This window comes from Triturus cristatus, chromosome 8, assembly GCF_964204655.1.
Source record: "Triturus cristatus chromosome 8, aTriCri1.1, whole genome shotgun sequence".
NCBI lineage: Eukaryota > Metazoa > Chordata > Amphibia > Caudata > Salamandridae > Triturus > Triturus cristatus.
Genome location: NC_140591.1, coordinates 57,287,835 through 57,300,052, shown reverse-complemented (window position 1 = coordinate 57,300,052; position 12,218 = coordinate 57,287,835). Strand labels below are relative to the sequence as shown.

Below are 12,218 nucleotides of genomic sequence, written 5' to 3'. Positions count from 1 at the left end.
GACGTATGTCGCCTGAGTAGGTAAGCTATGTCATCTCAATACTGACAACTTTGTTCAAGGAGAAGTGAAAGATGATGCAGACAAGAGTTTACTTTGAAAAAAGTATAAAATGGGATAAATTCGTCATCAAAGCTGATGGCAAGAGAGGTGGAAGCAAGTTTAGAAGGAGGACAGAAAGACAACTTTTTGTTGAAGTTATCATGTTGTTGATCAGTTGATAACATATTTTGAGAAATAAAGAAAAAAAAACTAGAGCTGATTTCAAGAAATATTTTGCAAGAATGTAGGATCCCCTCGCACTGTGCTGAAAGTCAGGATTGAATCAGGTACCTTAAGCTCTTCAGTCTAACGATCTCCCAACTGAGATATTTCAGCCAACAAGTCCCTGTGGCCTCCTGATGTATTATTAATAATTGTAGACGATACATACAGAACCTGGTCATTCTATTTTCGTTTATAGTTATGTGTTAAAGTGTCCAGTATCATTCAGCAGGTAACATGGTCTGATGAGTGAATATCCTTTTTAGGGGACAAGGTAGGTAGAATTTTTTTTTCTAAACTCTGAATTGACTTATACTCTGAAACACAGACCTATATGGCCAGGGTGTACAAGCTATGTCATCTGACTACTGACAGTTTTGTATAAGGGGAATTGGAGGCTGATGCAGGCAAAGCTTTACTTTAAAATAAAGCAAGAAGTTGCAAATAAATGAGGCATAGTTGAATACAAGAGAGGTGGAAGCAAGTTTGAAAGGAAGACAGAAAGTAAATAATATGTTGAATTGATTGTGTTGTTGATCAGATTGATAAAAGGTTTTGATAAAGCAGAGCGTTGATTTAACTCCAAACAGCTTTTGTGACATGAAAAGCAGAAATTGAAATTGTGCCGAAACCCGGGATTGAACCAGGGACCTTTAGATCTTCAGTCTAACGCTCTCCCAACTGAGCTATTTCGGCCTGCTGGTAGTTTGGGTCTTCATCCTTTCTTTTAAACTTCACAAGAAAATAGATGCTCAACCTCATGCTAGAGCTATGTTTTAAGATGTCCTGTATCATTCATCAGTTAACGGGTGCAATAGGTAAATAGCATATTCGGATCCAGGCTAGGTAGCTTTTGTTTTTTACTCTGAATGGACTAGCACCATATTACACAGAGGTATTTGGCCTGAGTAGGTAAGCTATGTCATCTGAATACTGAAATCTGTGTTCAAGGAGAAGTGGAAGCTGATGCAGACAAGAGTTTACTTTAGAAAAAAGCATGAAATAGGAAACATTTGTAGTCGAAGCTGAATGCAAGAGAGGTGGAAGCAAATTTAGAAGGAGGACAGAAAGACAATTCTATGTTGAATTGATCATGTTGTCGATCAGTTGATCAAATATTTTGATAAATAAAGAAAGAAAAACTTGAGCTGATACCAGGAAATATTTTGTGAGAAGCAAGAAACCTCTCAGACTTTTCCGAAACCCAGCATTGAACAAGGGACTTTTAGATTTTCAATCTAACACTCTCCCAACTGAGCTATTTCATCCAGCTGGCCATTTTGGCTTTCTGTTGTATTTTTGATAATTGTTAAAGATAAATGCAGACCCTGGTCATTCTATCTGCATGTGCAGTTATGTGTTAAATTGTCCAATATTATTCAGCAGCTAAATTGGTCTGATGGGTGAATTTCCTTTTTAGGAGCCAAGTTAGTTAGAAGATGTTTGTAAACTATGAATGGACTTATACTCAGACACACAAACCTATATGGCGAGGGTAGGCAAACTAGGTCATCTGACTACTAACAGTTTTGTATAAGGTGAACTCGAGGCTGATGCAGGCAAAGCTTTACTTTCAATTAAAAGAAGAATTGGCAAATAAAGCAGGTAAAGTTGAATACAAGAGAGGTGGAAGCAAGTTTGACAGAAAGACAGAATGTAAAAAATATGTTGAAATGGTTGTCTTATCGATCAGCTTGATAAAAGGTTTTGATCATTATAAACAAAGTCAATATGAGTTGACTCAAAATAGTCTTTGTGGCATGCAAAGCAGAAGTTCAAAATGTGCCTAAACCCGGGATCGAAACAGGGACCTTTAGATGTTCAGTCTAACGCTCTCCCAACTGAGCTATTTCGGCCTGCCAGCAGCTATAGTATTCAGCCTCTTTTTGTGAACAATCCCAGAACAGAGATGCAGAACCTGGATTTTCAATCTGAGGTTAGAGCTGTGTTTTAATGTGTCCTGCATTGTTCAGCAGCTAACTGGTGAAATGGGTGAGTAGCGTTTTTGGGATAAATGTTAGGTCGTTTTTCTTTTAAAACTCTGAGTGGACCAGCACTGTATTACACAGACGTATGTCGCCTGAGTAGGTAAGCTATGTCATCACAATACTGACAACTTTGTTCAAGGAGAAGTGAAAGCTGATGCAGACAAGAGTTTACTTTGAAAAAAGTATAAAATGGGATAAATTCGTCATCAAAGCTGATGGCAAGAGAGGTGGAAGCAAGTTTAGAAGGAGGACAGAAAGACAACTTTTTGTTGAAGTTATCATGTTGTTGATCAGTTGATAAAATATTTCGAGAAATAAAGAAAAAAAAACTAGAGCTGATTTCAAGAAATATTTTGCAAGAATGTAGGATCCCCTCGCACTGTGCTGAAAGTCAGGATTGAATCAGGTACCTTAAGCTCTTCAGTCTAACGATCTCCCAACTGAGATATTTCAGCCAACAAGTCCCTGTGGCCTCCTGATGTATTATTAATAATTGTAGACGATACATACAGAACCTGGTCATTCTATTTTCGTTTATAGTTATGTGTTAAAGTGTCCAGTATCATTCAGCAGGTAACTTGGTCTGATGAGTGAATATCCTTTTTAGGGGACAAGGTAGGTAGAATATTTTTTTTCTAAACTCTGAACTGACTTATACTCTGAAACACAGACCTATATGGCCAGGGTGTGCAAGCTATGTCATCTGACTACTGACAGTTTTGTATAAGGGGAATTGGAGGCTGATGCAGGCAAAGCTTTACTTTAAAATAAAGCAAGAAGTTGCAAATAAATGAGGCATAGTTGAATACAAGAGAGGTGGAAGCAAGTTTGAAAGGAAGACAGAAAGTAAATAATATGTTGAATTGATTGTGTTGTTGATCAGATTGATAAAAGGTTTTGATAAAGAAGAGCGTTGATTTAACTCCAAACAGCTTTTGTGACATGAAAAGCAGAAGTTGAAATTGTGCCGAAACCCAGGATTGAACCAGGGACCTTTAGATCTTCAGTCTAAAGCTCTCCCAACTGAGCTATTTCGGCCTGCTGGTAGTTTACGTCTTCATCCTTTCTTTTAAACTTCCCAAGAAAATAGATGCTCAACCTCATGCTAGAGCTATGTTTTAAGATGTCCTGTATCATTCATCAGTTAACGGGTGCAATAGGTAAATAGCATTTTTCGGATCCAGGTTAGGTAGCTTTTGTTTTTTACTCTGAATGGACTAGCACCATATTACACAGAGGTATTTGGCCTGAGTAGGTAAGCTATGTCATCTGAATACTGAAATCTGTGTTCAAGGAGAAGTGGAAGCTGATGCAGACAAGAGTTTACTTTACAAAAAAGCATGAAATAGGAAACATTTGTAGTCGAAGCTGAATGCAAGAGAGGTGGAAGCAAATTTAGAAGGAGGACAGAAAGACAATTCTATGTTGAATTGATCATGTTGTCGATCAGTTCATCAAATATTTTGATAAATAAAGAAAGAAAAATTTGAGCTGATACCAAGAAATATTTTGTGAGAAGCAAGAAACCTCTCAGACTTTTCCGAAACCCAGCATTGAACAAGGGACTTTTAGATTTTCAATCTAACACTCTCCCAACTGAGCTATTTCATCCAGCTGGCCATTTTGGCTTTCTGTTGTATTTTTGATAATTGTTAAAGATAAATGCAGACCCTGGTCATTCTATCTGCATGTGCAGTTATGTGTTAAATTGTCCAATATTATTCAGCAGCTAAATTGGTCTGATGGGTGAATTTCCTTTTTAGGAGCCAAGTTAGTTAGAAGATGTTTGTAAACTATGAATGGACTTATACTCAGACACACAGACCTATATGGCGAGGGTAGGCAAACTAGGTCATCTGACTACTAACAGTTTTGTATAAGGGGAACTCGAGGCTGATGCAGGCAAAGCTTTACTTTCAATTAAAGGAAGAATTGGCAAATAAAGCAGGTAAAGTTGAATACAAGAGAGGTGGATGCAAGTTTGAAAGAAAGACAGAAAGTAAATAATATGTTGAATTAATTGTATTGTCGATTATCTTGATAAAAGGTTTTGATCATTATAAACAAAGTCAATATGAGTTGACTCAAAATAGTCTTTGTGGCATGCAAAGCAGAAGTTCAAAATGTGCCTAAACCTGGGATTGAACTACGGACCTTTAGAACTTCAGTCTACTGCTCTCCCAACTGAGCTATTTCATCCAGCTGGCAATTTCGGCTTTCTGTTGTATTTTTTATAATTGTTAAAGATAAATGCAGAACCTGGTCACTCTATCTGCATGTGCAGTTATGTGTTAAATTGTCCAGTATTATTCAGTAGCTAAATTGGTCTGATGGGTGAATTTCCTTTTTAGGAGCCAAGTTAGTTAGATGATGTTTGTAAACTATGAATGGACTTATACTCAGAAACACAGACCTATATGGCGAGGGTCGGCAAGCTAGGTCATCTGACTACTAACAGTTTTGTATAAGGGGAACTGGAGGCTGATGCAGGCAAAGCTTTACTTTCAATTAAAGGAAGAATTGGGAAATAAAGGAAGCAAAGTTGAATACAAGAGAGGTGGAAGCAAGTTTGAAAGAAAGACAGAAAGTAAATAATATGTTGAATTAATTGTATTGTCGATTATCTTGATAAAAGGTTTTGATCATTATAAACAAAGTCAATATGAGTTGACTCAAAATAGTCTTTGTGGCATGCACCCTGAACACTCCTGAGGCGGAAGCCGGGAGACCGCCGATATTTTAAAACTGTCACTGTTGTGTATTTCTATGTCACCACGCTAAAAAATTGCATTTTAAAAAGCGCACTCACCCGGCAAGCAGTCAGAGCGGGCTAGAGTCACGCTTAAACAGCGACTCCTTCGCTGCAACGATCATACCCAGGAAAGCACTTTCCCGCAGCCATTCTCGGCGAGGAAGCAAGGATACGCCTACCTGAGGCCACGCCCACTCCCCTCAGTATAAATACGCGACTGGCAGCGCCAACCAAACAGAACCCTGAACACTCCTGAGGCGGAAGCCGGGAGACCGCCGATATTTTAAAACTGTCACTGTTGTGTATTTCTATGTCACCACGCTAAAAAATTGCATTTTAAAAAGCGCACTCACCCGGCAAGCAGTCAGAGCGGGCTAGAGTCACGCTTAAACAGCGACTCCTTCGCTGCAACGATCATACCCAGGAAAGCACTTTCCCGCCGCCATTCACGGCGAGGAAGCAAGGACACGCCTACCTGAGGCCACGGCCACCCGCCCCTCCTCAGCCCCATAAAAATGTGTAATCACCGGACGCGCAGCGGACGGGCGAAGCGGGCGCGCCGTCAGCGCGCCGAAGGCGCGCCAAAGGCAAGCCCGTCTGGGCCCGTCCGGACCCGGACGGCCCTTGGCCCCGTTACTCTGCCAGGTGACCCTCAGGATCGAGTGATGTATACGGCTGACACATTATACGCCCTACGTCCTAAAATCATCCTGGCCTGCTACCACACGTTCAGTGCAGAGAAGGCCTTCTCGACCTGCCCACTCTGCAATCCGATTCCCCCCACTAAATCTGCCATACCTGCCCTGAAATCAGGACTCCTCAACTGCCGTTCCCTCCCTAAACACGCCACCGAAGTAAATCTCTTAATTCAGAATCAGGATCTTGACCTGTTGTTTTTAACCGAAACATGGCTTTCTGACTACACCGACCCGGACGTTGTCACAGCCCTCCCTATAGGTTACCTCTGTCAAGCTTTAAATAGACCTAAAGGGAGAGGAGGTGGGGTAGCCATAATTCACAGGGAACAATTCATCTGTAGGATGACTAACGCTGACATTGAGGACTGTGAGTGCGGCCAGTTCTCCATCCAAATCTCTCCAGCCCTCTCCCTGGCTGGGCTTCTGACCTATCGTCCCCCTGGGGCGCCAGGCAACTTCAGCAATTCCATATTTGAATCTATTTCCCAATTAGCTTCATCCACCTCCAACTTCTTTTTATTAGGGGATCTGAATCTCCACTTCCTAGACCCGATGGATCGAGTAGCCTCGGACATTAGACATGACCTAACATCTCTAAAGGTACGTCTAGTGAACAACGAGCCCACCCATGAGAAGGGCCACCTATTGGATCCCATCTTCACCAATATAGCAACGGTGACCACCAACCCACCTATGACCCTTCCATGGACAGACCATTTCCTGGTCCCTTTTTCCTGGGAAACTCCCATACCTATTCACCTAACCCCTAAAACCCAGGTTACCGACCGCCAATGGCACAAACTATCACCTGAGAAATGGGCCCTTTCTCTTGCAGACTCCATTCCCAAGCTCTCCTCTGACTCTAATACGGCCGACAAACAATTCAGTGATTGGATCACGTCGTCTCTTGACGCTACACTTCCAAAAATCACCACCTTTAAACAGCCTAAAAGGATATCCCCCGCTTCATGGTACACGCCAGAGCTTAAAGCCCTACGCCAAGAGTGTAAAAAAACCGAACGCTCATGGAGACGCAATAAATCAGGAATCAATAAAAATATCTACTCTACTTCTCTTCTAACTTACAAAACCGCTATTCGCAAAACCAAAAGCGTGTTTTTTCAGGAGAGGATAGAGAAGGCGGGATGCTCCGGGAAGGAAGCATACGCTATCCTTAAAGAGCTCTCAAAACCTCCAGAACAAGGACGAGGACCGCCTTCCGACCCCAAAGCCGACCAGGAGAAATGCCAACAATTGGCCAACTTCTTCCAGGACAAAATCCGTCTAATCCTGGACTCAATTCCTCCCTCGAGCCCGAGGGGAGAAATTGCTCTCCCATGTTCGACATCCTCTACTGGTCTGTCCACGGGGGGCCAGGTTACAATAGACGAAGTACGGACGACGCTCAACTCCATGAAGAGCGGTTCCCCCAGAGATCCTGCTCCTCTTCGGATCCTTAAGGAGGTAGCCCCTTCTATCGCTCCCTCCCTCACTCATCTGATTAATACCTCACTCCAACAGGGAGTTGTACCCCCGAGCTGGAAGAAGGCTGTGGTAAAAGCCTTACTGAAGAAACCTGCTCTTGATCCTGAGAACCTGGCGAACTACAGGCCCATTTCCTTACTCCCAGGAGTCAGTAAGATCGCGGAAAAACTTGTCAACAGGAAACTCTCGCAGTTCCTAGAGGCCAATAACAAACTTAAAAACTCCCAGACAGGCTTCCGACCAGGACAGGGCACGGACATCGCCCTCCTGGCGGCGGTAGAGGAAGCTAGAACGCTATTGGACGGGGGAGGATCAGTGGCAGTGATCCTCCTCGACCTTAGCGCAGCGTTCGATACCGTTGACCACCAACTCCTTATCGAACGACTGGCAAGAGTTGGAGTAGAAGGTACAGCCTTATCCTGGCTTTCATCCTTCCTGACACAACGATCATATCAGATCTGGGAGAAGAACGCCCGATCCTCCGAAATGCCCCTCCAATGTGGTGTGCCTCAGGGCTCCTCCCTGAGCCCCACATTATTTAATATCTATATGTCCACATTGGAGGAGGTTATCACCCCTTTCGGAGTGAGTGTCGTCAGCTATGCCGACGACACACAATTAGTGGTGTCTCTGTCCCACCCCAAACAACAGAAAGCTGATCTCTTCAACTGCCTCACGCAGGTCCATTATTGGATGAATAGATCAGCCCTAAAACTAAACGGGACAAAAACTGAGGTCCTCTTACTTGGCCCAAAAGGAACCTCACTCCCCCTGGACATGTGGCCAACCTGTCTAGGTCCTCCCCCAGACCCAAAGACTGAGGTGAAAAGTCTGGGTGTATGGATAGATTCTGAACTCTCATTCGCCCCGCAAGCAAAGAAGGTCGTAGGGACCTGCTTTGGTCTTCTAAAGTCCTTGAGGAAAGTCCTGCCCCTTCTTCCTCCTAAATCGCAAAAATTACTAGTCCAAGGTCTTATAATATCAAGACTAGACTATAGTAACGCGATTTATTTGGGCGCACCGGAAGCAACTCTGAATAAACTGCAGAGAATCCAGAACACGGCTGCCCGGATTATAACCAACACCCCGGCCAGATCATCGGCCAAACCCGCTCTCAAACCCCTTCATTGGCTCCCCATAAGGGAGAGAATCAAATTTAAAGCCCTGTGTCTTGTGCATAAAACTTTGCACAACCAAGGCCCCCCAGTCCTCTGCAATTTTATCACCCCTTACATAGCCACTAGATCCCTCCGTTCCAACGCAGAAAATTTCATCAGCACCCCTAGATTTAGGAAAGTCCGTTTAGGAGGAAGACGCTTCTCGGTACAAGCGGCCCGTCTCTGGAACTCTCTTCCTCGTGAACTACGTCTTGAACCTCAATATCTGCGTTTCAGGAAGTTGTTAAAGACACATCTGTTTCCCTAGTTCCTACGCCCTCCCCGTGAAATTCAGCCTCGGCTCTCAGGTTTTGACTGTTTTAGGGTTCTCTAGCGCTGGGATACCTCCGGGTGACTATGCGCTTTATAAAAATAAATAATAATAAATAATAATAATAATGCAAAACAGAAGTTCAAAATGTGCCGAAAGCCGGGATCGAACCAGGGACCTTTAGATCTTCAGTCTAACGCTCTCCCAACTGAGCTATTTCGGCCTGCCAGCAGCTATAGTATTCAGCCTCTTTTTTTGAACAATCCCAGAACAGAGATGCAGAACCTGGATTTTCAATCTGAGGTTAGAGCTGTGTTTTAATGTGTCCTGCATTGTTCAGCAGCTAACTGGTGAAATGGGTGAGTAGCGTTTTTGGGATAAATGTTAGGTCGTTTTTCTTTTAAAACTCTGAGTGGACCAGCACTGTATTACACAGACGTATGTCGCCTGAGTAGGTAAGCTATGTCATCTCAATACTGACAACTTTGTTCAAGGAGAAGTGAAAGCTGATGCAGACAAGAGTTTACTTTGAAAAAAGTATAAAATGGGATAAATTCGTCATCAAAGCTGATGGCAAGAGAGGTGGAAGCAAGTTTAGAAGGAGGACAGAAAGACAACTTTTTGTTGAAGTTATCATGTTGTTGATCAGTTGATAAAATATTTTGAGAAATAAAGAAAAAAAAACTAGAGCTGATTTCAAGAAATATTTTGCAAGAATGTAGGATCCCTCGCACTGTGCTGAAAGTCAGGATTGAATCAGGTACCTTAAGCTCTTCAGTCTAACGATCTCCCAACTGAGATATTTCAGCCAACAAGTCCCTGTGGCCTCCTGATGTATTATTAATAATTGTAGACGATACATACAGAACCTGGTCATTCTATTTTCGTTTATAGTTATGTGTTAAAGTGTCCAGTATCATTCAGCAGGTAACTTGGTCTGATGAGTGAATATCCTTTTTAGGGGACAAGGTAGGTAGAATTTTTTTTTCTAAACTCTGAATTGACTTATACTCTGAAACACAGACCTATATGGCCAGGGTGTACAAGCTATGTCATCTGACTACTGACAGTTTTGTATAAGAGGAATTGGAGGCTGATGCAGGCAAAGCTTTACTTTAAAATAAAGCAAGAAGTTGCAAATAAATGAGGCATAGTTGAATACAAGAGAGGTGGAAGCAAGTTTGAAAGGAAGACAGAAAGTAAATAATATGTTGAATTGATTGTGTTGTTGATCAGATTGATAAAAGGTTTTGATAAAGAAGAGCGTTGATTTAACTCCAAACAGCTTTTGTGACATGAAAAACAGAAATTGAAATTGTGCCGAAACCCGGGATTGAACCAGGGACCTTTAGATCTTCAGTCTAACACTCTCCCAACTGAGCTATTTCGGCCTGCTGGTAGATTAGGTCTTCATCCTTTCTTTTAAACTTCCCAAGAAAATAGATGCTCAACCTCATGCTAGAGCTATGTTTTAAGATGTCCTGTATCATTCATCAGTTAACGGGTGCAATAGGTAAATAGCATTTTTCGGATCCAGGTTAGGTAGCTTTTGTTTTTTACTCTGAATGGACTAGCACCATATTACACAGAGGTATTTGGCCTGAGTAGGTAAGCTATGTCATCTGAATACTGAAATCTGTGTTCAAGGAGAAGTGGAAGCTGATGCAGACAAGAGTTTACTTTACAAAAAAGCATGAAATAGGAAACATTTGTAGTCGAAGCTGAATGCAAGAGAGGTGGAAGCAAATTTAGAAGGAGGACAGAAAGACAATTCTATGTTGAATTGATCATGTTGTCGATCAGTTGATCAAATATTTTGATAAATAAAGAAAGAAAAACTTGAGCTGATACCAAGAAATATTTTGTGAGAAGCAAGAAACCTCTCAGACTTTTCCGAAACCCAGCATTGAACAAGGGACTTTTAGATTTTCAATTTAACACTCTCCCAACTGAGCTATTTCATCCAGCTGGCCATTTTGGCTTTCTGTTGTATTTTTGATAATTGTTAAAGATAAATGCAGACCCTGGTCATTCTATCTGCATGTGCAGTTATGTGTTAAATTGTCCAATATTATTCAGCAGCTAAATTGGTCTGATGGGTGAATTTCCTTTTTAGGAGCCAAGATAGTTAGAAGAAGTTTCTAAACTATGAATGGACTTATACTCAGACACACAGACCTATATGGCGAGGGTCGGCAAGCTAGGTCATCTGACTACTAACAGTTTTGTATAAGGGGGACTGGAGGCTGATGCAGGCAAAGCTTTACTTTCAATTAAAGGAAGAATTGGGAAATAAAGGAGGCAAAGTTGAATACAAGAGAGGTGGAAGCAAGTTTGAAACAAAGACAGAAAGTAAATAATATGTTGAATTAATTGTATTGTCGATTATCTTGATAAAAGGTTTTGATCATTATAAACAAAGTCAATATGAGTTGACTCAAAATAGTCTTTGTGGCATGCAAAGCAGAAGTTCAAAATGTGCCGAAAGCCGGGATCGAACCAGGGACCTTTAGATCTTCAGTCTAACGCTCTCCCAACTGAGCTATTTCGGCCTGCCAGCAGCTATAGTATTCAGCCTCTTTTTTTGAACAATCCCAGAACAGAGATGCAGAACCTGGATTTTCAATCTGAGGTTAGAACTGTGTTTTAATGTGTCCTGCATTGTTCAGCAGCTAACTGGTGAAATGGGTGAGTAGCGTTTTTGGGATAAATGTTAGGTCGTTTTTCTTTTAAAACTCTGAGTGGACCAGCACTGTATTACACAGACGTATGTCGCCTGAGTAGGTAAGCTATGTCATCTCAATACTGACAACTTTGTTCAAGGAGAAGTGAAAGCTGATGCAGACAAGAGTTTACTTTGAAAAAAGTATAAAATGGGATAAATTCGTCATCAAAGCTGATGGCAAGAGAGGTGGAAGCAAGTTTAGAAGGAGGACAGAAAGACAACTTTTTGTTGAAGTTATCATGTTGTTGATCAGTTGATAAAATATTTTGAGAAATAAAGAAAAAAAAACTAGAGCTGATTTCAAGAAATATTTTGCAAGAATGTAGGATCCCCTCGCACTGTGCTGAAAGTCAGGATTGAATCAGGTACCTTAAGCTCTTCAGTCTAACGATCTCCCAACTGAGATATTTCAGCCAACAAGTCCCTGTGGCCTCCTGATGTATTATTAATAATTGTAGACGATACATACAGAACCTGGTCATTCTATTTTCGTTTATAGTTATGTGTTAAAGTGTCCAGTATCATTCAGCAGGTAACTTGGTCTGATGAGTGAATATCCTTTTTAGGGGACAAGGTAGGTAGAATTTTTTTTTCTAAACTCTGAATTGACTTATACTCTGAAACACAGACCTATATGGCCAGGGTGTACAAGCTATGTCATCTGACTACTGACAGTTTTGTATAAGGGGAATTGGAGGCTGATGCAGGCAAAGCTTTACTTTAAAATAAAGCAAGAAGTTGCAAATAAATGAGGCATAGTTGAATACAAGAGAGGTGGAAGCAAGTTTGAAAGGAAGACAGAAAGTAAATAATATGTTGAATTGATTGTGTTGTTGATCAGATTGATAAAAGGTTTTGATAAAGCAGAGCGTTGATTTAAC

At 41.5% G+C, this 12,218-nt stretch overlaps 2 non-coding genes across 2 annotated transcripts; both read right to left on the bottom strand.

The window, feature by feature from the left end:
• Positions 1 to 884: 884 nt before the first annotated feature.
• Positions 885 to 957, bottom strand: TRNAF-GAA (transfer RNA phenylalanine (anticodon GAA)). The gene has a single exon. It is a non-coding gene; the product is annotated as a tRNA-Phe (tRNA).
• An 8,973-nt stretch (positions 958 to 9,930) lies between these two features.
• TRNAF-GAA (transfer RNA phenylalanine (anticodon GAA)) lies at positions 9,931 to 10,003 on the bottom strand. The gene has a single exon. It is a non-coding gene; the product is annotated as a tRNA-Phe (tRNA).
• Between the last annotated feature and the right edge of the window lie 2,215 nt (positions 10,004 to 12,218).